At 43.6% G+C, this 22,195-nt stretch overlaps 2 protein-coding genes across 5 annotated transcripts in view; one reads left to right on the top strand and one right to left on the bottom strand.

Annotated features, from left to right (window-relative positions):
- ELMOD1 (ELMO domain containing 1) overlaps nt 1-4,029 on the bottom strand; it is a 140,176-nt gene extending 136,147 nt beyond the window's left edge. For all 4 annotated transcript variants that reach the window (XM_075198832.1, XM_075198828.1, XM_075198831.1 and 1 more), the window contains exon 1: nt 3,931-4,029. The gene's annotated coding sequence lies outside the window, so the exon portion shown is untranslated. The remainder of the gene's footprint in view (nt 1-3,930) is intronic.
- A 15,189-nt stretch (nt 4,030-19,218) lies between these two features.
- The window catches only part of LOC142140868 (polyunsaturated fatty acid lipoxygenase ALOX15B-like), a 46,350-nt gene continuing 43,373 nt past the window's right edge, over nt 19,219-22,195 (top strand). Inside the window, exon 1 of the mRNA XM_075198826.1 lies at nt 19,219-19,443. The gene's annotated coding sequence lies outside the window, so the exon portion shown is untranslated. The remainder of the gene's footprint in view (nt 19,444-22,195) is intronic.

Below are 22,195 nucleotides of genomic sequence, written 5' to 3'. Positions count from 1 at the left end.
TTGAATCCCCCACCTCCCTCCATCGCAGAAAAAAAAAAGCATGAGGCCCCACTTTAATAAATCTCTACAATGTAAAAAAATCAAACTACCTTAGAATATTAATAAATAATCTTTTTATATTTAATTTGCATTTGTAAAATACGCTAACAACAGAAATGTATAGTTTAAGCCAGTGATAGCAACCCGATATATCTTCAGGGGCCACATATAATCTTCAGAACGGCTGCACGTTACCCTTGATCTCTGTAGTAAGTTAAAACAATACATTTAATCATAGAAAGACACCCATCTGTATTAATATATCAACAGACATTTTAAACAAGTTTTACAAGCTACAACTAACAGATCTGACAATAACGCATAAGGAGCTGGGGGGCCGCAGGCTGCTTCTGGCTTCTTAAGGATGATTTCTCCTGGTAGTGTCAGATAGGTTTGCAAATGATGCCAACTCATAACTGACATTTGACAGGTTATTGGGTTACTCAAGGCTATATTAAGTGTAAAATATTATTGCTTTTTCCTCCAGTTCATAAATAGAAATAATTGGGCCGCCTATTGAAGTGACAGAAACTAGTGATATATTTGGGCCTGAATTTAAGGATCTAATTTGCTTCAATCCCAAGAAGCTAACTTCATAAAATTATCAGTATACCAAACTTCTAAACACTTATTGATGACTACCATTGTTTACTGACACATTATCAAGTTACGTCGATCAGCCACAACATTAAACCCACCTGCCTAATATTGTGTAGGTCTCCCTCGTGCTACCGAAACAGCTCCTACCCATGGAGACATGGGCTCCACAAGACCTGTGATGGTGTCCTGTGGTATCTGGCACCAAGACATTAGCAGTGCTGGGGTCATTAGTTCTATTCCCAGCCATGGACTTATCTGTGTAGAGTTTGTATGTTCTCCCCGTGTTTGCGTGGGTTTCCTCCAGGGGCTCTGGTTTCCTCCCACACTCCAAAAACATACTAGTAGGTTAATTGGCTGCTATCTAAATTGACCCTAATCTCTGTCTGTGTATGTATATTAGGGAATTTAGACTGTAAGCTCCAATGGGGCAGGGACTGATGTGAGTGAGTTCTCTGTACAGCGCTGCGGAATCAGTGGCGCTATATAAATAAATGGTGATGATGATGCTGATTAGCAGCAGATCCTTTAACTCAAGTATTTTGCGAGGTGGGGCCATCCATGGCTTGGACTTGTTTTTCCAGCACATCCCAGAGATGCTCGATCGGACTGAGATCTGGGGAATTTGGAGGCCAAGTCAAAACCTTGAACTCTTTGTCATGTTCCTCAAACCATTCCTGAACAATTTTTGCAGTGTGGCAGGGTGCATTATCCTGTTGAAAGAGGCCACTGCCATCAGGGAATACCGTAGCTATGAAGGAGTATACTTGGTCTTCAACAACGTTTAAGCAGGTGTTACATGTCAAATTAACATCAATATCAATGCCCGGACCCAAGCTTTCCCAGCAGATCATTGCCCAGAGGATCACACTGCTTCCGCCGGCTTGACATCTTCCCATAGTGCACCCTGGTGCCATCTCTTCCCCAGGTAAACGACACACATGCACCCGGCTGTCCACATGATGTATAAGAAAACATGATTCATCAGACCAGGCCACCTTCTTCCACTGCTCTACGGTCCAGTTCTGGCGCTCAGGTGCCCATTGTCAACTACCCAGCCAGCTGCGATCCACTGTGTGTTATGATAAGTTTCTATCATAGCCGAAATGAACTTTTCAGCAATTTGAGCTACAGTAGCTCTTCTGTGGGATTAGACCAAGTGGTCTAGCCTTCGTTCCCCATGCACATCAATGAGCCATGGGCGCCCATGACCCTATCGCAGGTTTACTGATGACTTTTAAAGTGCACTATTGGAGATGAGACTCCCACCAAAAGTAAACATGAACAATTATACTATTATTTGTTTGCTTATATATAAGCCAGTATAGTATAGTATAGCCAGTTTCCAAATTCAAGCGTCTGGAACCCCCTCTCTAGAAATCCTGTGTTTGCCCCAGTTAGTGTCAGGAGGAGCACTTTTACGGACTCGTTATTTATGTAATTCTAAAATGTATCAAAATCTGAAAGTAGAAACGGCTAGAATTAGGGGTCCAGGGACTAAAAATATGGTCTTAGGTCAAAACACTTGACATGGGGAATGTTATGTGAATATTTATAGTGTCAGAGGGTGTCACATTTTTATACTGTTCACTAAGTTTGTTTAACTGAGCAAAAATGTGACAATTGTTTTAATGACTGCTGTCACCCATGACAAGCACTTACTGCAATGACTAGCATGTATAACCTGAACCAGAAGTGACATGACAATTCTATCTTAGGAATGTAAAGCACAGTGGCCTAGTGGTTAGCACTTGTGCTTCGCAGCACTGGGGTCATGAGTTCAATTCCCAACCATGGCCTTATCTGTGTGGAGTTTGTATGTTCTCCCTGTGTTTGCGTGGGTTTCCTCCGGGTGCTCCGGTTTCCTCCCACACTCCAAAAACATACTGGTAGGTTAATTGGTTGCTATCAAAAAAAAATTGACCCTAGTCTCTACCTCTCTGTCTATGTGTGTGTCTATATTAGGGAATTTAGACTGTAAGCTCCAACGTGGCAGGGACTGATGTGAATGAGTTCTCTGTACAGCGCTGCGGAATTAGTGGCGCTATATAAATAAATGATGATGATGATGATGATAAAGTGCATTATTTCAACCCACTTTGTATAGCAACAACAGTTCAGGTGCATTTTCGGCAAAACACAATTTTTTCGTTGTGTGGTGCGAACAGATTGGTGGATATAACGTGGAAATACGATATTCTCTCCTATTTCATTAAAATGATCTATCAGCTCTTATTAGTAACAACTCGAAGCGTCTCAAACCACAATCTTCATTATGTTAAGTCAGCACAAGGGTTTCACCAACTACCAATAGAATCAATATGAGGATTAAAAAAACAACATGCCAGAGTAATTTGTAAACCAGGCTATACGACCTAGTATGAGTATTGGAACTGTATATAAAAAGGATCTTCTTGAAAACAAACACTGTATATACTCTTACTTCTTATATTTTGCAATCAGATAAAAAGGGTAGTCCCTTTCTGTAATTAGAGAAGGTCCTAGAACAGTGATGTGAGCAAATTTACAAATAAGCACCTCTGTACAAAAGAACAACAGTCATAGGTAGATCATTCTTGGTATTTTTACACCTGTATATCACCAACACAGCCCTCTAAAATCAATAATGTCCCTCAATGATAGAACGACAACAACAAAAAACACCTATTGCCCAGCAAGCATTTAACACAGCGCAGCACAGGAGATATCTTCTCCAATAAATGGGCGCCCTAGATGATTTAACAAAAAAAAAAAAAAAAAATGAAAGACAGTTTCATTATCAAGTGCTGCCAAATAAATATTGCTGCAATATGTATTTTATTTTGCAGATCTTCTTACCTTAACCCTCATCACACGAAACAAAAACATTCTACTTACAAATAACTAAACATAAACGCACAAATATTTAGATTAATACATGCACATCCTAATTAGTGACAGTTCGCATTGTATGATATAAGGTTCGCGATTGCTGTGTTTGGATAAATTAATTGCCATATAAGGGGGGCGGGGGGAGGGATGGGGGTCTAATATTGGGTTCTTTTTATTAACCCCTTTCAATCCAGAAACGGCCTGCAAAGGATCGCAGCGTTATTCTATTTTGTCATGCAGCATGTGTGCTCTGATCACATAAATGTCCCAGCACTGAGCATTGCAATCCCTTGTTACTATGCCTACAGACAGAGATGCACTACAATGGGAATGCAGTAAATGTACTTAGCATGGATGGGGGTGAGAGACACTGGGTAATCCAGGGGCACATTGCTACAATATGGGGCTTCTGTAGGGTCTCACCTGCAGTGACTTCTTTGAGAGGGGTCCGGTGTTTTAGGATCCCATGATCAAGCAAGCGGCTGTCACTGACTATGGTCCCAGCTGCTCCACTGCACCGGGGGCGCGCCTCCAAGACTGAGAACAAACACAGGCGCGCCCCCGAGACCCGCATCCAATCAGAGGGAGAATGTCGCAGTCTCCGCCCACTTTCTCACCTTTGCGCCTCAGCAGCGGAGATGCGTACGACTGGGTGCAACGAATCTATCAGTGTTCTATATATGTTATACGTGCGCAGTGGTAACAAATGCGATCACATTATGTACAGAAACATTGATAAATGGTGTGTGCGTGTCTCTGCAAGTGATCACGATGTGGAGAAGCATTTTAAATGATGATAATAGACATTAAAGTATTCCTGCAAAATAGCTGAGATGAAGAATTGAATAACGGGGGCGTTGTATGTAGGTGTAAATTGAAGTGACATTATTTAATGTAGGCAGCAGTGAACCTATATTTTTTTGGGTGGTTTTTCATTCTGTGTGAATTGCAGCAGATGCAAGTGTTAAGTTTGAGGCTGACATTGGGCGGCTGTCACTTTGGGCTTGTCTCTATACTTGTCATTTGTGACTTATATATGACCACATACAAAATTAACATTATGCATCATATTATTGCATTGTAGTTTAGTGTATGCTTAATTCCTTCAGTTCATACTGTGCAATCATAAAAAATGTATGTAATATAAATACAGTATAGCAATGCATCACATGGATTTAATATATGTCCAATTTTAAATTGCTGACCTGGCAACTTTAAATAATTTAGACTGGTTACCCACTGGCATTAAGATTAACAGTGTTTGTAGTGAGTCAATGAAGAACACTCCATTGACTCCTTGCATTCACTTCCAGCCGATGGGAATAAATGGAGAATGCAAAGACTGCTGCCAGTGGCAGGTACAACTGCAAGTGGGTATGGGGTAATTGGAACCAATAAGTTACTTCTCCGTTACAGGTATGGAGAAGGAACCTGCTAGTAAAAGCATGATTTTCTTCCCTGTGGGCCAGGGGCTAACCTCCCATTAATTTAGGATAGGATCACATTTGTCTTCCTGAACACTTATTCAGCCAAGGAAATGTGACACTTAGAAGATTATAATGGACAATGGAAACAATTAATGAATGTATTATTATTATTATTAATTTTTATTTATAGGGCGCCACAAAGTATCCGTAGCGCCGTACAAGGACAAACAATGGCACAGTACAAGGTGAAACAGCACAGTACAAGTAACAGTAAGCACTATAACTCTGGGGGCTCAGGCACAGCATGAAAGAGAGGGAGGGAGGGGAAAAGTGAGTATAGGCAGGTAACTATGGCCCAAGAGGGTGGGCACGGATGACAGGTTGAGAGTCACTGAGGGGAGCGGAGAGAAGCGAGAGGAGACAGAGGGCAGAGGGACTGAGAGGAGGTGAGCTGAGTAGCTGGAGAGCGCAGTTAAAAGTGATGGAAACAGAAGGTAGGAGACCCCTGCTTAAAGGAACGAACAATCTAAAGGGAGGGGAAGACAGACAGACACATGGATGAGACAGAGACGGGAGAAACGGAGACGGAGTCGAGGAAGGGGGAGAAGGGAAGAAGGGATGAGAAAGAGAGGTAGCCGACCGGTGGGTCGGCGACCAATGTAGCCTCTGTCAAATGACTATAAAAATATATTTAGCATTACTATAACCTAAGTGCTCCATGGTGTATATTTACTAAACTGCGGGTTTGAAAAAGTGGAGATGTTGCCCATAGCAAATAGTCAGGCTCTAGCTGTCATTTTGTAGAATGTACTAAATAAATGATAACTAGAATCTGATTGGTTGCTATAGGCAACATCTCCACTTTTTCAAACCTGCAGTTTAGTAAATATAACCACATATCTGTTAGGTTTACATACTTGATATTTAGAAACACTTATGCTACAAATGCAGAATGTATTGTGTACAGTGGGCAATGTGTACATGTTATAGGCTTTTATTTGGTAGCATATCAGAATAAATATATTTTTTATTTTAAAGGTATGAAATAAACGGAAACAGGTCAACTAAACAACGTAAATTCCCCGTTGTTATTTTTACACAAATAAACACAACTCCCAGAAAATTATCCCAAAACTGAATTTCCATACCAATTACCTGTATTTATCAAAGTTTCCAGTAGTTATAGGTCAGGATGTCTTAGCTTGATTTTTATTACCCCTTCCCTCCATACATGCGTTTTCTGTGACCAGGAAAGAGTTTGAGGAGCCGCCTGAGACTCCAATAGGTCTTTCCTGCTTTTAGTACTAATAGATATTACATAGATTTTACATTGAAATATTGGCATTGCTCTGCATTAAAGGCCCAATTCGGGTCTACCATGCATATAATAATGCCGTTCTAAGGTGCATAAATATTCCTATTACAAATGTGGAAGGGAATAGCTCTTCAGCACATACCTCACAGTATTCACCTTGAATGCAATCTGTGTTGGTTCAAGTCAAGTCCTACCCACTGTGATGACATCCCCAGGCAGTATCCAGTAGGACAGACTACTAATAGCATTGGACAGAATTATATATAAAGACATTTTGTCCTCATTATTCAGTACTATTTATTTAGGCCCATTTTTTATTTTTGGACAAGACCCCTTGTGGGGGGCAGAAGATGGCAAAGTCAGGCTCCATAACAAAAGTTGGGGGATAGCCCGGCAATGCTGGTCCACCTTCCTGAGGTGCTTTCCCCAAACTGGGTTTTACTGCAAGTACCCCAGCCCCCATGACCAGGGGCCTTCAGATGATGCTGCTTTGTCCGCACATCCTGCAGGGGCAGAAGTTCTATCATTGGCCCCTCAAAGCAGTTGCATACACTGCTATGGCTGTATTTACACTCCCAGGCTCCACCACTAGGATACAGGCTGTAATTAAACCCCCAGGCTCCACCACTAGGATACAGGCTGTAATTACACCCCAGGCTCCACCACTAGGATACAGGCTGTAATTACACCCCAGGCTCCACCACTAGGATACAGGCTGTACTTACACCCCCAGGCTCCACCACTAGGATACAGGCTGTACTTACACTCCAAGGCTCCACCACTAGGATACAGGCTGTAATTACACCCCAGGCTCCACCACTAGGATACAGGCTGTAATTACACCCCAGGCTCCACCACTAGGATACAGGCAGTCAGCTATCACTATTTTGTGCAGCATTTACAATGACCAGGATAACCTGCCGTGTAAATACAGCAACAGTTGTCCCTGAGTTAAAGAGTTAGTAAAGCATTTTGAAATGACTATGTATTAAAAATGGCAGTGCTTTAATGTTTACTAATTGTCAGCATTATCCTGGTAAATAATAAATTGGAGCAAATGTTTATAGTAATTTAGACCCCCGGGATGTCTGTAGCAAGGACAGTGGTGAGTGTTGTTTTAACAGAACTTGTCATCTAAACACAGCAACCAATATTTATGAAGCCAACCAATACAAAGTGCCTTATGCCTCAGCTAAGTTAGAAGTTCCTATTGAATTGATCAGCCACATGCTCATAAATGTTGAATCAGTCCATAAGGTGGCTGTCTGTACTGGGTGTTGGCATCAGGTCAACTTTGAAAAGGGAAAGAACATTCTCAAACTTAGCAAAGAACATGCAAACATGGGTTCTGTTTACAGAGAACATCTAGAGATTTTTTATTTCCTCTCCATTTCTTAAGTTAGGAAAAAGAAATCCAGAATTTCTTAAGAATTAGATAGATAATCTGTAGTTCATTTCTGTGAATTGAGCTGTACAGTGTAGTGCACTTACTAGGTTACCGGTATATAGATACTGATGCCCTCTAATAGGTTTTATTCGCTGAAGAGTCACATTTCAAACAGGTGCCTATGAGAGGGATATCATGATCATGTTTTCTGGAGGTAACTTAATTCTAAATCTTCATTATTAATGAAGTTGCACTTTTAATTTTCAACTTGTATGCTAATCACTTGACTATTTTGGCAAGAAATAATTTAGTGACGTTTGTATATTGGATTGTGTGTCATGTTTTTTGGAGTGAAAGCTCTTAAACCTAGAGGTGACTGAAAACAATTTCATGGTTCGGAGTTCGGTGATTATTCGGTGATAGAGTAAACTATAATTAGAATGGAATTTGCTTTATAACGGCCAGAGGAGTATTGTGCAGTACTGCACAACATGTTGACCTGTAATAAGTAAAAATAACAACTGCAACAATAAAGGAACACTTTGCCAGAGCAATTATTAAATATACCACTGTGAAAGGGCAGGAGTTTATGTCAAACTTCCTGAATTAATAAAGCATTGACTCAAAGGGTTGTCACAAACAAAGCATTTCCAGAAGTTGCTCATTTGCATATTAACGCAAAGAAGTAGTTTAATCTTTTCAGTGACATTTCCATAGAATATAGTAGTTAGATGTGCATGGGGATATAACTAGAGATGGGCAGATTCAGCAATTTGTCAAAAGGTTGCTGAGTATTTGCCACTGACTGGAGTATTAGACAATAAAGAAGTTACCAAAATTTAAAGCATGCTCAACCCCAACATCAGAAATGAGGAGGTTGCTTTAAAAATTGCGCAACTTGAATTTTGCTGTGGAATAAGGCCATTTTGCAGAGGTGCAAAGTTTTGACCATACAATCTTTGAGCTGTGTTTTTTCTTTGCCATTCTGCGGAATGGAATTCTTAGACTGTATTTGTAATTATATCAATAGACTATATGAATACAGCTGGGACAAAAAGCATTGGTTTGAGCAGTGTGGTCATGGTAGAACTGGGAACAGTTAAAGTAAATGTAATATTAACGTAATATTACTTAAGTTATAGTGCAGCTTTAAGTGCCTCTCCCTCTAGTCGGGCTCCTGCATGCAGTTTTCTGTGGTTCTGTATTGGTCTTTGTGACACAGTTCTCTCCTGGTTCACTTCCTACCTATCAAACTGCTCCTTTAGTGTTTCTATATCTGGCACATCCTCCACTCCACTCCCACTATCTGTTGGGGTTCCACAAAGCTCTGTTCTTGTCCCTTTACTTTTTTCATTGTACGCCTCTTCTCTTGGGCCACTAATTCGCTCATTCGCCATCCAATACCACCTCTGCGCTGATTATACCCAAATCTATATCTCTTCCCCTGACCTCTCTCCTTCTGTACTATCTCATGTAACCAACTGTCTTTCTGCTATCACCACATGGATGTCCCATCGCTGCCTAAAGCTCAACATGTCCAAAACAGAGCTTATTATCTTCCCTCATGCCAGAGTCACCAGCTTTACTCAAATCTCCCACACTTAATAACATCACAATTTCCTCAGTCTCCCAAGCCTGCTGCCTTGGTGTCACACTTGACTCCACCCTCTGCTTTATTCCCCACATCCAGAATCTCTCCCAGTCCAGTCAAGGTCACCTTAAAAACATTACCACTTTTCTTACTCAAAATGCTACCAAAACTCTCATCCATTCTCTCATCATCTCCCGTCTTGACTATTGCAACCTCCTGCTATCTGCCATTCCTGACACCCATATAGCCACACTTCAATCCATCCTAAATGCTGCTGCAAGACTGATCTTCCTCTCTCACTGCTCCACATTTGCTGCACCACTTTGCAAATCCCTACATTGGCTCCCTGTGTCCTCCAGAATCAAGTTCAATTTACTCATCCTTACCTACAAAGCCCTCAACAACACCACCCCTTCATACATCTCAAATCCCTTATCCAAATTCTCTCCCTCCCACCATCTTAGATCTACATCTGACGTGCGCATTGTCTCATCTCTGGCAACCACCTCTCATTCCAGCCTACAAGACTTCTCCTGTGCTGCTCCCCACTTATGGAATTCCCTACCACACTCAATCAGACTTTCCCACAGCCTATTATTTTTATTATTATCCTTTATTTGTTAGGCGCCACAAGATTTCCGCAGCGCCGTACACCATACAAACAGTACACTATACAGGGTGAAACAGTACAAAACAATAAACAGAGATACCAGTACTTCAGGAACTCCAGGTAGGTTAAAGCAATAAACACGGAGCAGAAGAACAGGTGAGGAGACAGGAGGAAAGAGGGCCCTGCTCAAGTGAGCTTACATCCTAAGGGAGGGAAAACAGAACAGGCACAAGGGGAGCCAGATGAGGCAAGGGAGAGAGCGAGTGGAGGAGATGAAGGGGTTATGCGGATGGTTGGTAGGCTTTAAGGAAGAGGTGGATTTTCAGTGCACGTTTGAAGGAGCACAGAGTAGGAGAGAGGCGGATGAAAACCCATCTCTTTTTTAGAGGTGACCTTATCCCTGATAATACTATTCACACTAATGCACCCTCACAACAGTCCCAATCTCCACTCTAAGCCACACTCTCTCCTCTTGTTTCAGCTGTGCTCACTTCCACTTAGAATGTAAACTCTCTAATGAACAGGGTCCTTCATACCCTTTGTTTTCATGTCTATTTATTTTGCCTACCTTGTATGTACCCATTTTATGTATGTCCTGTTTTCCCTACTGTACGGCTGTCACGGGCACTAGGAGTCTTTACCCAGGGATCACCAGGTGGTAGGCTTACCAGAGCAATGTAGATGGTAATAGGGTACTCTGGTAGCAGGGTGATCACGGAACAGGCAATGGTAGATGATGAGATGCTCAGGAAAGTCTATGACTAGCAGCACTGGTAATATGGAGGTAATAATACACGAGGAACTGTATGGACAAGGGCATGTGAAGGTAGTCAGTGGTCTGCGGTAGCAAGTTGTACCACTGCTATAGTGAGGAGGAATGTCCAACAGAAACGAGGAGGTGATGAGAGTCAGCGGTCTGCGGATAGCAAGTTGTACCGCTGTCTGAGTGAAGGAATGGAATCCAAGTGGAGGTATCCGGGTAGTCAGTGGTCTGCGATAGCAAGTTGTACCACTGCTATGTGAGAGGATACTGGAACAGGTGATACAGGAAACAGGGATCAGTGGTCTGCCTTCAGCAAGTTGTACCACTGAATATATATGTGAGGAGGTGTACGGGGAGAGACTGCAACACAGGATATACACGGGCACCTTAAACACGATCCACAGTAATATGCACAATATATATAAATGACTGAACAGGTCTGCAAATATAGAAAGTCTCTTGAAGTAATCCAGCACAAGATAACACAGTCAATGATGGCAATAGACTCAGCGGGTAGCAGACTCCAGAGGAGAACCAACACAGTCCAGCAAGATATGCAATACACCAGCACAGTCAATGAGAAGTATGCATACCGTGGTTCAGAAGTAGGCAGTCAGATAGGAGTGCAGCGATACCTGAGCGGCAGGAGGCCGGCAGGATGAGAAGTCCCTGGATGTATGAGGCAGGGGTCTAGTAGGTGCAGCGCACAGGTAAGTAGACCAACAGGGACACGAATCCACAGGAATCAGTAGAACGTGGAACTGGACTCATGGAGGACCCAGGAGAATGGAGATGATCTAGCAGAGGAGTAACTGATGAGATACGAATCCAATGCTGACAGGAGGGTAGAGACCAGCGGGACCCAGGAAGACGTGGAGAGCGGATCAGCAGTAGATGGACGATAGCGCTGACAGCGGCAGCAGGACTCTGCGGACACACGGAGGTAACCAGTAGCAACCAACAGGTGCCAATAGCGATGGAACACGGGAGAGCAGAGTAGACCAGGAGCTGTGGATCACGGAGAGTAGCGGATGGCAATAATAGCAGCAGTCTCGAGGAAACACGGGAGCGATGAGATGAGGCTGACGTGCACAGGAGCAGCGGATAGGAATCAGCTAGCAGTCACGATGATGAACACAGGCGAGTTGCAAGCTGGAGACTGTAGTGCACGGAGGCAGCGGATAGGAATCAGCTAACAGTCACGATGATGAACACAGGCGAGTTGCAAGCTGGAGACTGTAGTGCACGGAGGCAGCGGATAGGAATCAGCTAACAGTCACGATGATGAACACAGGCGAGTTGCAAGCTGGAGACTGTAGTGCACGGAGGCAGCGGATAGGAATCAGCTCACAGACTTGATGATGAACAGGTGAGTGGATGTGGAGAGAAGGCTGTAGTGCACGGAGGCAGCGGATAGGAATCAGCAAACAGTCACAATGGAATATGATAGCGTTGAAGTGGTATAGAAGACTGTAGTGCACGGAGGCAGCGGATAGGAATCAGCTAACAGTCACGATGATACAGTTGATGGTAGAAGTGGTATGGGAACCACAGTAGTAGAAGTGGTTTGGAAACCACAGAGGTAGAAGTGGTTTGGAAACCACAGGAATCAGCAGCGCTGAATACACGAGGAACACAGGAACACCTACAGAGACTCATGGGGAATGAGACTCCAAGATCAGGCAACGTGGTGTTGACCACAGGTGCTTAATATAGGGAGTGTTGCCTGATCTGCCAATTGAGTTAAAGGGACATACACTGAAGTATAGGAAAGGGCTGCGCATGCGCAGACCCTCAGGATGGAGGACGGCCACGGTTCCTAAATGTCCGGGAAGAAGCACTCACGGTCCGGTGAGTGACAGTACCCCCCCTTTTAAAGGTGGGCACAGAACGCCTGGAACCGGGCTTGTCCGGATTTTTGGAATAAAACTTCTTCAAAAGGGCAGGAGCATTAAGATCTTCAGCTTTGATCCAAGAGCGCTCCTCAGGACCAAAGCCCTTCCAATGAACGAGGAAACGGAGGACTCCTCGCAAAATTTTTGCGTCTAGTACCTCAGTAATCTCGAAATCCTCCTCCTGATGAACTTGAACTGGCTGCGGAGCTGAGGGAGGATTTGAGAAACGGTTGATAATAAGAGGTTTGAGTAAAGACACATGGAAGGCATTAGAAATCCGAAGATTCTTAGGAAGAAGAAGTTTCACACATACTGGATTGATTACTTGAATGATCCTATATGGACCAATAAAACGAGGGGCGAATTTCATAGATGGAACCTTCAAACGAATGTTTTTAGTAGATAACCAGACACGATCTCCAATTTTTAGTGGTGGAATAGCCCGCCTCTTCTTATCTGCGAAAGATTTATATTTGATAGATGTCTTCTTTAAACAGGTTTTGACCTGAGACCAGATATTTTTAAAGGTCTGACAAGCAGTCTCCACCGCAGGAACTTGGGTGGGCGGGAGGGCAGGAAATTCCGGAAAAGACGGATGGTGACCGTAGACCACAAAAAATGGAGTTCTGGATGATGACTCATGGTACATGTTGTTATGGGCGAATTCAGCCCAAGGAAGCAACTCTACCCAGTTGTCTTGATTGGCTGATGAGAACATCCTTATAAAAGTCTCAAGATCTTGATTGACGCGTTCAGTTTGTCCGTTAGATTGCGGATGGTAAGAAGATGAGAGTGCTAATCGTATGCCCAAGGTTTTACAAAGGGCACGCCAGAATCTGGAAACGAATTGTACTCCTCTATCTGACACAATCTCAGACGGACATCCATGGATGCGGAAGATCTCTTTAATGAAATGTTCAGCCAGGATAGACGAGGAAGGCAAACCAGACAGAGGGACGAAATGAGCCATCTTCGAAAATCTGTCCACCACCACCCAAATAGTGTTATGATTCTTACTAGGTGGTAAATCAGTAACGAAATCCATACTAATATGGGTCCACGGTTTGGACGGAATGGATAGTGGTCGCAGCAACCCTGCTGGGGTTCTGCGGGAGGACTTGAACTGGGAACATATTTCACAGGAAGCAATGAACTCTTTGACGTCTCTCCTCATTGAAGGCCACCAGTAACTTCGAGAGAGAATCTCAAAGGTCTTGTGTTCACCGGCGTGTCCAGAAAAACGAGATGCATGGAACCACGAAAGGATTTTCCTCCTTAGAGTAGGAGGCACGAGGGTCTTCCCAAATGGTAGCGTTTTGGTGGATGAAGCAGCCAGTGAGATACATTTGGGGTCTAGAATGGTATGGTTGGAAACCTCTTCTATATCAGAGGACGTCACAAAAGCTCTAGATAAAGCTTCAGCTTTTTTGTTCTTGGCAGCTGGTTTGAAGGTTATAATTAATTCAAAACGGGGAAAGAAAAGAGACCATCTTGCTTGACGAGGGTTCAAGCATTGGGCAGACTGAAGATATGACAAGTTCTTATGATCCGTGAAGATCGTCACCGGATGGCGAGCTCCTTCCAATAAGTATCTCCATTCCTCTAATGCAGCTTTGATAGCCAGTAACTCCTTGTCCCCGATAGTATAATTCTTCTCTGCGGGCAGAAGACCCCGAGAATAGAAGGCACAAGGATGGAATTTTTGCTGTTCAGAGCGTTGGGAGAGAATGGCTCCCAAGCCCACATTAGAGGCATCTACTTCTAGAAAGAAGGGGAGTGTCACATCAGGCTGTCGAAGGATAGGAGCCGAAGAGAAGGACTCTTTGAGTGTTTGAAAGGCTTGAAGAGCCTCAGGCGACCATTGCTTAGGATTAGCCCCTTTCCGAGTCAGGGCCACAATAGGAGATGCAATGGAAGAAAAGTCTTGAATGAAGCGTCTATAGTAATTGGCAAAACCTAAAAAACGCTGGATAGCACGAAGAGTAGTTGGCTGGGGCCAATGTAGTACAGCATTCACCTTGTCTGGATCCATCTTCAGGCCAACTCCGGAAACTATATACCCCAAGAATAGAATCTGGGGCAATTCGAATGAACATTTTTCTAATTTACAGAACAATGAATTTTTCCGTAGCCTGGAGAGGACTTCTGCCACATGTTGGTGGTGAGAAGGCAGGTCCTGGGAAAAGATCAATATGTCGTCCAGGTAGACGACGACACATACATATAATAAGTCCCGAAAGATCTCATTGATGAAGCCTTGAAAAACAGCGGGGGCATTACACAGCCCGAAAGGCATTACCAGATATTCGTAATGCCCGTCTCTGGTGTTAAACGCTGTCTTCCATTCGTCACCGGAACGGATTCTGATTAAATTGTAGGCACCACGAAGATCCAACTTAGCAAAAATACGGGCTCCCTTGATGCGATCGAATAGCTCAGTGATCAGCGGAATGGGATACCGATTCTTGATAGTAATGGCATTGAGTCCACGAAAATCTATGCAAGGGCGTAATGATCCATCCTTCTTTTTGACGAAGAAGAACCCAGCTCCAGCGGGAGAGGTGGAAGGTCGAATAAACCCACGTTGGAGGTTCTCCTGTATATACTCAGATGTAGCTTGAGTTTCAGGTAACGAGAGTGGATAGACCCGGCCCCTGGGGGGAGTCCTGCCAGGTAGAAGGTCGATCGGACAATCCCAAGAACGATGAGGAGGAAGACGTTCAGACTGAGCTTTATCAAACACATCAGTAAATGAAGCATATTGAGGAGGGAGTCCCGGTGAGGTAGATGAGATGGAAGATTGCTGTACTTTGAGAGGAATAACTTGGGAAAGGCAACGATGGTGACATTCAGACCCCCAATACGTGACTTGAGGGGTGCGCCAGTCAATTTGGGGAGAGTGACGCTGAAGCCATGGAAGGCCTAAGACAATCGGACTTGTCGTAACAGGAAGGATTAAAAACGATATTTCTTCATGATGCAGGGCACCAATCTGAAGTGTTACTGGAGACGTACTCTGGGTGATGAGACCGTTGATGAGACGTGATCCATCTATAGCCGTCACAGTAATGGGTGTTTTTAAGGTGATCACTGGTAGAGACCATTGATTTACTAATGATTTGGAAATAAAATTTCCTGCTGCTCCGGAATCAATCAATGCCTGTGACTCAAAGGTTTTGGTAGCAAAGGAGATCATAACATCAAAAGCACAGACTTTAGATTTCATGGAAGATGGAGAGGACTCCAGGGACCCTAACTTCACCTCTCCAGAACTAGTTAGGGCCTGGCATTTCCCGATCTCTTAGGGCAAGAGCTGAGAATATGAGTGGAATCAGCACAATAGATACAGAGTCTATTCTTTACTCTTCGTTTTCTCTCCTCGGAAGATAATTTGGAACGTCCTATCTCCATGGGAATCACAGAGGGTGAAACTGGACGAAATTGAGGGTTAGAACGAAGAGGTGCTCTAGCAGAAGTTGTTTTCTCAGCCTCCCTTTCACGAAATCTCATATCAACACGATGGCATAGAGAGATCAAATCTTCAAGTGACGAAGGAAGCTCTTGTGTAGTCAGTGCATCTTTAATTTTATCGGAGAGCCCCTGCCAGAAGGCGGCAACTAGGGCTTCAGTGTTCCACTGAAGTTCAGAGGCTAAGATCCTAAATTGAATGACGTACTGGCCTACTGTATGAGATCCTTGTCGCAGACGGAGGATGCTGGAAGCAGCGGAGGTCACACGACCTGGTTCATCGAACACACTTCGGAATGTAGAAATGAATTTGGCACTATCTTGTAATATTGGATCATTTCTTTCCCACAGAGGGGAGGCCCAAGCCAGGGCTTGTCCTGAAAACAAAGAGATAAGATAGGCCACTCTGGAACGATGGGTAGAAAAATTTTGAGGTTGGAGCTCAAAATGGACTGAACATTGGTTCAGGAAACCCCTACAAGTTTTGGGGTCTCCATCGTACTTTGACGGAGTAGGCAGGTGAAGCGTGGAAGCTGTAGACACCTGGGATGGCACTGGGGAAACGGAGGAAAGCACAGGAGCCTCAGTAGTAGTTGTCACAGTCTGTCCAGATGTTCCTTGGGAGGTTAATGACTGATAACACTGAAGTAACAGCTGTTGGCGGGCATCCTGTTGCTCCACACGGCTGACCAGATGCTGCAGCATCTCTTTGGCGGTAGGTTCCGTATCTGGGTCTGTCATGGCCTGATCTTACTGTCACGGGCACTAGGAGTCTTTACCCAGGGATCACCAGGTGGTAGGCTTACCAGAGCAATGTAGATGGTAATAGGGTACTCTGGTAGCAGGGTGATCACGGAACAGGCAATGGTAGATGATGAGATGCTCAGGAAAGTCTATGACTAGCAGCACTGGTAATATGGAGGTAATAATACACGAGGAACTGTATGGACAAGGGCATGTGAAGGTAGTCAGTGGTCTGCGGTAGCAAGTTGTACCACTGCTATAGTGAGGAGGAATGTCCAACAGAAACGAGGAGGTGATGAGAGTCAGCGGTCTGCGGATAGCAAGTTGTACCGCTGTCTGAGTGAAGGAATGGAATCCAAGTGGAGGTATCCGGGTAGTCAGTGGTCTGCGATAGCAAGTTGTACCACTGCTATGTGAGAGGATACTGGAACAGGTGATACAGGAAACAGGGATCAGTGGTCTGCCTTCAGCAAGTTGTACCACTGAATATATATGTGAGGAGGTGTACGGGGAGAGACTGCAACACAGGATATACACGGGCACCTTAAACACGATCCACAGTAATATGCACAATATATATAAATGACTGAACAGGTCTGCAAATATAGAAAGTCTCTTGAAGTAATCCAGCACAAGATAACACAGTCAATGATGGCAATAGACTCAGCGGGTAGCAGACTCCAGAGGAGAACCAACACAGTCCAGCAAGATATGCAATACACCAGCACAGTCAATGAGAAGTATGCATACCGTGGTTCAGAAGTAGGCAGTCAGATAGGAGTGCAGCGATACCTGAGCGGCAGGAGGCCGGCAGGATGAGAAGTCCCTGGATGTATGAGGCAGGGGTCTAGTAGGTGCAGCGCACAGGTAAGTAGACCAACAGGGACACGAATCCACAGGAATCAGTAGAACGTGGAACTGGACTCATGGAGGACCCAGGAGAATGGAGATGATCTAGCAGAGGAGTAACTGATGAGATACGAATCCAATGCTGACAGGAGGGTAGAGACCAGCGGGACCCAGGAAGACGTGGAGAGCGGATCAGCAGTAGATGGACGATAGCGCTGACAGCGGCAGCAGGACTCTGCGGACACACGGAGGTAACCAGTAGCAACCAACAGGTGCCAATAGCGATGGAACACGGGAGAGCAGAGTAGACCAGGAGCTGTGGATCACGGAGAGTAGCGGATGGCAATAATAGCAGCAGTCTCGAGGAAACACGGGAGCGATGAGATGAGGCTGACGTGCACAGGAGCAGCGGATAGGAATCAGCTAGCAGTCACGATGATGAACACAGGCGAGTTGCAAGCTGGAGACTGTAGTGCACGGAGGCAGCGGATAGGAATCAGCTAACAGTCACGATGATGAACACAGGCGAGTTGCAAGCTGGAGACTGTAGTGCACGGAGGCAGCGGATAGGAATCAGCTAACAGTCACGATGATGAACACAGGCGAGTTGCAAGCTGGAGACTGTAGTGCACGGAGGCAGCGGATAGGAATCAGCTCACAGACTTGATGATGAACAGGTGAGTGGATGTGGAGAGAAGGCTGTAGTGCACGGAGGCAGCGGATAGGAATCAGCAAACAGTCACAATGGAATATGATAGCGTTGAAGTGGTATAGAAGACTGTAGTGCACGGAGGCAGCGGATAGGAATCAGCTAACAGTCACGATGATACAGTTGATGGTAGAAGTGGTATGGGAACCACAGTAGTAGAAGTGGTTTGGAAACCACAGAGGTAGAAGTGGTTTGGAAACCACAGGAATCAGCAGCGCTGAATACACGAGGAACACAGGAACACCTACAGAGACTCATGGGGAATGAGACTCCAAGATCAGGCAACGTGGTGTTGACCACAGGTGCTTAATATAGGGAGTGTTGCCTGATCTGCCAATTGAGTTAAAGGGACATACACTGAAGTATAGGAAAGGGCTGCGCATGCGCAGACCCTCAGGATGGAGGACGGCCACGGTTCCTAAATGTCCGGGAAGAAGCACTCACGGTCCGGTGAGTGACAACGGCTCTGCGGAGCACTGTGGCACCTTACAAATCTAAGATAATAATAATAGTAGTAGTAGTAGTAGTAGTAGTAGTAGTAGTAATAATAACAATAAAATTGATGAGGTCTTTAATATATATTTATGTTAGTTATTTGTCAGGGTTTCTGATTGGCCAAAGTGAATAGCGTCATTTGGATTTTCTCTTTACTACTTTGAAAACGACAGTTTGTCGAAACACGTTGGGGGAAGATGCCTGGTGGTTTTGAGGTCCCTGACAGAACAATAATGGATGTTGATGGTGAAATTCCAAGTGTAACATTGTTAACTTTTATATCCATGCAATCGAGTCATATGAACTGAGGACATATAGAAGTTATTTTATATTTTTATTTGAAGGTTATTTTACAGTTTGATTGAAGTGAGTGTAATATTCAACATTTTTTCCAGTATTACGCAAAGGAATTACAATATTGTGGATCTCCTCTTTTCCCTTATGAAATATCTATACAAAGGAGTGAAACAGACGAAGAGGGGGCATCCTGGAAAATAACACATATAATTCGAACAATGTGAATGAAATAGCATTTAAGCATCTTCAAGTGAATTTAAGGGAATTACACTATTAGGGGCTGTTTCTATTCTGTGTGGATTGGAGAGGATTTGGTTCCAGTTTCTGATGAAGATGGGACATACATTTGAGAAGATTTTTTTTGGACACCTATTGGACATTATCAAGTAAGAACGTTATTGCCACTATGGTTCTAAAAAAAAAAAGCAATTATTGTCTAGCAGGCATTTAACACAGTACAATACATCTTCTATGATAAGTGGGCGCCTTAGATGATTTAGCAAAAAAAAAAATACAGTTTTACCATCAGGTGCTGGCAAATAAACATTGCTGCAATATGTATTTTCATCAGACCTAAACCCATATCCTACCCAAAAATATAACAAGTAGCTACATATAAATGCACAAATATACATATTAAAGCATTCATAATCTAATTATTTGTCAGTTAGCATTAGATGTTCTAAGGCGTGTGATCAGGGCTGCCATCAGAAATTGTGGGGCCCAGTACAAATGTAAATGGCAGGGCCCCCCTCCTTTCTTCTCTCATCCCACCCCCAATTTTAAATTATCCTCTGCCCAACATTTGACTTTCCCAATTCTCTCCAATATTCTTCCCTCCCCGGTCCTATCTAATCCTTACAGTCTCCTTTGACAGTATTGTGACATCATTAATTACATAATCATTTAGCTTATGAATCACTTTTACCTTTGCAGTCTGGCTGGGCCGAAATGCAAAATGTCGACTTAGCCTCATGTGTCAAACTCCCATTGTCCCATAGATTGTAAGCTTGCGAGCAGGACCTTCTCACCTCTTTGTCTGTTTTACCCAGTTTGTTTATTAGTTTACTGTGTTTATCCCCAATTGTAAAGCGCTACGGAATATGTTGGCGCTATATAAATAAATGATGATGATGATGATGATGTCAGTGACACTGCAGGAAGCTTCTCTGCTCTATCGCTACTCTCTGTCCGGGAACCGGGCACCTCTCTATTGGGAAGATGTACAACTAGGGGGCTGAAACTGGAGTAAAGCGCGGCAGCCGTGGAGCCCCCACATCTTAGGAGTAGAGGCGGGCGTACTGCCTACAAGGGGGCCCTTTGCTGCATCCCTTAATTTAGTGCAGAGGTTCCACCCACCGCACCACTCAGATCTTAGGAGTAGAGGCGGACGCACTACCTACAAGGGGGCCCTTTGCTGCATTCCTTAATTTAGTGCAGAGGTTCCCCCAACCACCCACCCACCACACCACTCACATCGAAGGAGTAGCTGCTGCCTACAAATGGAACCCGCTACATCCCGTAATTCCTGGGCTAATAAATCTGTTTGGGCCTAGGAATAGTGCGGCCCTGTACTGCTCTATTCCCTGTACCCCCTTGATGGCTGTCTTGCCTGTGATTGCTGCATTTAGTTGAATTAATTATGGGGCCTTTTCTGATATTGAGTTATACAGTAGTCGAAGCGGAAATTTAGAAGTGGTGGTATGGAAAATGTAAGTCAATGGGATTTGATAGATTTACAATGAAAGCAGTAAGAGAATTGGCGGTATGGCATACCACCGTATACCAGCCTACTTCAACCACTGGGGGTATGTTTATTAAACCATTATAATCTAGTAATGACATCCAAGGATCACACAGCTTATTCAGAGAGTCATTCTATTTTGCCATGCAGCATGTGTGCACTGGTGCATGAAGGGGGAATACAATGGTATGGGCGCATGAATCTGATCATGCTGCCGCATGGCTGAGATACCTCCACACCTCACCACAGTTCCAGGAATGCAAGAAACTTAATATTTCTAAAACCTTTAACGTGAGTGAAAACACCTTCTCTCTCAGTAATTAAGTGATTTAAACATTTTCTGCCAACTTATTTAAATTGACAACATTATTTGATAGACAACATAAAAATAATATATACAATGTTCTAATATTTACAAACTCAATTTACAATATGGCTGACGTTGCCAACTTTGTAGGAGAAGGAGTCAGCCAATTCCCTAATTTTTTTTTCTGGAACCTAGTGTGCCACATATTAGCCCCGATGTGCAACATGATAATAACTACAATGCGCAAAAGTATAATACTATAATAAGGCTGGTTCTCTCCAGACCACAAAAGTACATATGATATGTATAGGATTAGAATTGTGGATCATATTGAAAATACTTGGATATTTTGTATTAGCCAAATAACGCTCAAAACTATCAAATACAAATAAAAATCAGAGCACACTTTGCTGGGTCATGTTCATCCTGTAAGATCTGCTGCAGGTATGAAATTTTATTTTAGCAATATAAGTCTAAATTAGCATTAGCAATGTTTTATTTTACAGAAAGTCACACCCATATTAATCTGTACATTACTAACACCACCAATCTAAATCCACCCACAATGTTTACACTAGTTTACAGATGCGGGTAGTAAGCAAAGAAAAGGAATATTTATGCAAATGGAAATTTAATCTGTAAAGGTTTTCTAAACAGTATGGCTTCCACTACACTATAATAAACCTGGATCGCCCAAAAAACACAATTGGTCCCATTACCACTTCCCCCCACTCCCATGCAGCAAGGTTACTGACCTTAAGTTTCTTATCTCATACACTTTTCTTCTGTAGATACCACCGGGGAACGCTTCCAAGACTGAGAACAACATAGGCATGTCCCCAAAACCTTCATCCAATCAGAGGGTTAATATCGCAGTTTCTGCCCACTTCCTCATATGCATTCCTCCTGGTAATGCATATGACTGGGTGCAAACAAATCTATCAGTGTTTTAAATGTTATATGTGTGCAGTAGGAAAAAGCACAATTATGTTATATACAGAAGGTGAGCATCCACAGAGTGATCAAATTGTGCACTGAGAACCTTATGTTTATTCTAGAAGTTCTATTATAGAGTTTATATTAATGC

The sequence above is a fragment of the Mixophyes fleayi genome, chromosome 2 (genome assembly GCF_038048845.1).
Source record: "Mixophyes fleayi isolate aMixFle1 chromosome 2, aMixFle1.hap1, whole genome shotgun sequence".
Taxonomy (NCBI): Eukaryota; Metazoa; Chordata; class Amphibia; order Anura; family Limnodynastidae; genus Mixophyes; species Mixophyes fleayi.
This window is presented reverse-complemented; position numbering and strand designations above follow the sequence as displayed.